Raw genomic sequence first — 4,834 nt, 5'->3', positions numbered from 1 at the left:
TACAAACACAAAGTCACATATGTGATAGAGAGACGGAAGGGAGTGTGAAGGGGAGAAATGCAGTATGTAATGGGACCCAGAAAATAAATACAACAAAACTCAAAACAAAATCAAAATCAGTCCATGGTCCAGAGCTTCATCTTCCTCTCTAACAGGATAGGAGGCATCTGAATCCTGGGATGGCCGAGACTCGACTGGTGGTGAGACAGGGTACATTTTGACAGATCCCTGGTCAGCGATTAGGGCATATTCCCATACTGCGGTTTAGGTGCTGGCTTGGAGTTCTCCCTTCCTTATTTTTCCAATTATACTGTATCTGTTCACTTATTTTTGCGCATAGAGACCCTCGTATTTTGCACAGTATAAATGCTTAACCTTTAACCTTTATAATAGAATTAGGTTGGCTGTGGACCAGACTGGCTAAAGACTGATTCCCATAACATCTGTAGGTACAATAACTTTTGCAGATGTGCACAGAAAGTTATGGTTCAAATCCCAGGATATTCATTTTTTTAAAGAGTTTTGAGATTTTATCCTCACACTCCAAAATTTAAGTGGGTACCTTGTAGTTGAAATACTTACTCTAGGGTGTTGGTAATGTGTCAATTTATTTCAATGACAGGTGTAATAATGTGAACCGCACAGTCCTATTAATATGTTATATACGTTATATATACGACTGATATAATATTCTGCCGTGTGTTTCTAGATTTTTCCATAGTAAAATTTTTTTATTAAAAATACATATATAGTGTATTATTGTGTTCATTTTTGATGTACAAAAAATATCTGTAGTCACTATGTATTACTCATTTGAATTGAATTTTGAATAATACACAATCATTGAGAAGTTAAATGAGTGTTACATCGATTGTAAATTTCATTAAACAACACTTTGCAACAGCAGCAGCACCACCAGCGAACAAAAAGCAAGTGTCAGTAATTCAGCTGCTTGGTCTATTGCAGTTGTAATGTTTTAGTTTTTAGAAAGATTGTCCTTAATGATGTCATCACCACATATCGCATTTGTAAAAAAAGAGCTTTTATTTGGGAAGTTCATAATACGTAGGAAGCAATAATGTTAGTTTTAGCTCAGAAAAGATCTGTAAGGATAAATAAATAAACAAATCCTATTACATGAAATTAAGTTATCGCAACAGCATAAATAATAAATTGTACTGCATTTAAGATTTAATAATAAAATGTTAGAATGTATAAATATTCATGCATAACAACCTTAAATGATATTACTCTACCCTTGCTTTGTGGTTAAAGTTGTTTACAAAATCTTAACACTTGAAAATAAAAAAAAAAACCTTGTTTTTCTGTGTTTAATTTTCAGGCTTAACTCTGTCTAGATTCGCATGAAAGTGTTGCCATGGTTTTAAATAACTAATGCGTCTAGACTGTTCGCAAGTGACTCAACCATAGAAAAACATCTCTTGGATAATGCTTTCAATAGGCTGTGCTGCAAAAAATTTCATAAAGGTAAGATGAAATGATACTGTATATAATTGATATCTATAACATCAAAGTAACAGACTGGTGTACAAATGCTTTAACTGCCTACCATGGCCTATCATTACATTCAAGGGTCAATCACATCGCACGTTGTCATCATGATCTTGTGCAAACAGTTTACATCGAAAATAGCATCATGATCTTAGAATGCTAATGATGTTGGTCATTCTCGCGTACTCTCTAACCCTTAGTTGAGTAGCAATTTAGCAACTAAAAGCCGCCCCTAATTGTGTTTATTTTACAAGTGTACAGTATTAAACAAATGCACATAGGGACTCTATATTGTAGGTTCACTTCATGAATTGTTATATATTGCATATCATATAAGTTGATGGCCTATGTATGGACTCCTCCATTCTAGTGTCCCATTTATGCTCTTGGGTGGAGAGAGAGACATATAATTTGGACACTCCAACCTCAAATTGACAGCCATTCACTATCATGTCAAGTTTGAATAAAATCCCAGCATCACTGCTGGTCGTTATTAAAGTGGAGCTGTAACTTGGTAGTAAAAGTGATTGCCTTCTGATCTGAGTTCTGGGTTCAAATCAATAATGTTTCTCAACCCTGTGTGGCCGACGGTTGTTGGCTGATGAGATTCTAAGAATGCAATGCCATGACGCATGCGCAACGGATCGTTTTTAATGACGATCCGTTCAGGCGGTCATAGACAATCAGCAGACATCACTGTGTCGTCTAGCACTTACATGAAGCGGACTTGGATTCATTGGCCGACAGTCTTACAACTGTCGTACAACACAGTGAGTGCCAGGATTAACAGACTCTCTAATCGCAACGATATTATACATAACAATAGCTCTTGTGGTTGCCATCAATTTGTAATTTTATGTTATGGTCATTTGTATAGGTTTATATTTACTTACCACTGATTAAACACAATTCATTGAAGAGAGGCAGTCCCTTCATAATAGGCAAACTATTTGGCAAACAGAAATATTACATTTGCATACACAAATATATAACCATATGTACTGTTTTTTAAGGTGCATATACATAGTACAAAATGTTAAATGAAGTGAAGCTAAATGCATGGAAGAGGTTAAAACTCTGACCTCATTATTAGATATTAAATGTATAGATAGTTTGTCTTTTGGCTACTCCGTGGTTGTTGGGTCCGCACAAGGCACTGACCCAGAGCCTCACTGTTCTTGTTCTTGGATGGCGTGGTCAGTTAAGGATGTGTTCTAAAGAACTTAAGGTTGTGAGTTTGAATCGCGTCTTTGGTATTTGGTCAATTTATTTTTTTTTTGTTATTTTGAGATATTTTATTTTTTCAATTTTAAGATATTTTAATTTTGTACAAATGAACATTCTAAATAATAATTTTTTTGGTACAAATAAACATCCTAATTATTAAAAAATTTCTATCTTATTGGCTCTTCAAAAAACCCAATATAATACCCTGTGCCGTATTTAAGCTTGGAGGAACGCGCAGCCTGGTGAGCGGTTGCTCTGTTTATCTTGCATTCAAATTTTAGCTTTCATTTATCAATGTATCATAATTGCCATTTAATGTTATATATTAGACCCATTAAATGTTATATATTAGACCCATATAAATATAACCTGTACTATAAATAACCTTTTTGATATCCCTGAAACACAGACTACGAAAAATTAGTATATTAAATAGGAATGGCATTTTATATTATAACATACAAGTTTGATATTTAAAATAGCATTTCTTTTAACATATGAAAACATAACAAGAGCCTTAAATATCATGCTCGTAAATTATTGATTAAGCTGACAGATTCACCCAAGTATTTAGACATTTTTTTTTCATAGTTATTAATTTTTTTATGAATTAAATAATTTTCTTTTTTTGTATATTAATTCTTATTGTTGGTTATTACTGAATGAACTTAAGTATAACATTGGCCTACTTGCTTATTTATTTAATTCTTTTTTTATCGTTGTTATTTCTTTATTTTTATTTTATTAATTAAATAATTTTCTTCTTTTATTTATTTATTCTGAGTGTTGGTAATTACTGTATTAACTTAAGTATAACATTGGCCTACTGATTTTGTGCTTATTGATTTGTTATGTTATTCTGATAGGGACTTTGTATAGGGACTACAATATTTCCCTTTGTTACCAGTCTCTTATAAAATAAAATTATGAATATGAATTATGAATTTTTATTTTTATTTAATCTTAACTTTATTTCTAGTGGGTAACTTTCCTATAATGATTTATTTATAGGAATGTTTCATGTAAATAAAATCAAAATAAAGTATTACAGTTATAACTATCACTACATATCACTTATGCCGATGAAGTATATGTATATATGTACTTATATGTATATATGTCATCACTATATATATATATGTATATATATATATATATATATATGTACTTGTATGTATATATGTATATATATGTCGGGCAAACATACTCTGTAATACACAATATTGTACATATCAACTTAATGACCTTCTATCATACATAATTTGAAGTGCTTAATATGTTGGTATTCCCATTTAATGCTATGCTGTGAATGCATCGTAATTGACATCTGGGGATAAAAACAGACAAATGTCATGCTAGATACAGTTTGGTGAATCTTTACAGTAGGCCTAATGTATATAGAAACAGACAAATGTCATGCTAGATACAGTTTGGTGGGTCTTTACAGTAGGCAATGTATGTAGAAACAGACAAATGCCATGGAAGATACAGTTTGGTGGGTCTTTACACAGTAGACCTAATGTATATAGAAACAGACAAATGTCATGCAAGATACAGTTTGGTGGGTCTTTACACAGTAGGCCTAATGTATGTAGTGTCACACCTGCTCTATGTGCTTTAGCTTCTGTAAATATATATTTATTGTTAGTGAATTATATTGTACTTAAATTTGTTACACAATATTACATATTTAGTAATGCCTTTATCATGTTCAGTACATGTAATATTACATATTTTTAGGAGCGTGTGATGCAGCATGTGGGTGGGGGGTGGGTGGAGTGATGCTGTTAACCTGCTCGTCTTTTATTATTATTTAGGCAAGAATTTTTTATACCGTGTTTAGCGAACCCGCCGACTGCTAATATTGATGATTTGGAATAAAAATAAAGTTTTATTTTTGGCCAATTAGTGCATCCGCCGCCATGGAAAATGGAAATTTCAGAAAAAAATAAAAGTCTTTTTACATTTTTATTACGCCTTTCACTGCAAACATTAAAATTTTTATTTATTATTCTGCCCTCCTCCGATGATCTTTAAAAAATAAGTATGCGAAACAAGGAATAAAAAAAGTCTCCCTTTATCTATTTGTTCATAT

The 4,834-nt window shown here is 32.2% G+C and overlaps 1 long non-coding RNA gene across 1 annotated transcript in view; it reads left to right on the top strand.

The window, feature by feature from the left end:
* Window positions 1–4,834, top strand: part of LOC117108944 — a 73,459-nt gene that overhangs the window by 19,396 nt on the left and 49,229 nt on the right. The window contains exon 2 of the long non-coding RNA XR_004445438.1: window positions 1,343–1,488. This is a non-coding gene — a long non-coding RNA (uncharacterized LOC117108944). The remainder of the gene's footprint in view (window positions 1–1,342; window positions 1,489–4,834) is intronic.

The sequence above is a fragment of the Anneissia japonica genome, unplaced genomic scaffold, assembly GCF_011630105.1.
Source record: "Anneissia japonica isolate Jap-2015-1 unplaced genomic scaffold, ASM1163010v1 scaffold987_len1640505_cov201, whole genome shotgun sequence".
NCBI classification, from domain to species: domain Eukaryota; kingdom Metazoa; phylum Echinodermata; class Crinoidea; order Comatulida; family Comatulidae; genus Anneissia; species Anneissia japonica.
This window is presented reverse-complemented; position numbering and strand designations above follow the sequence as displayed.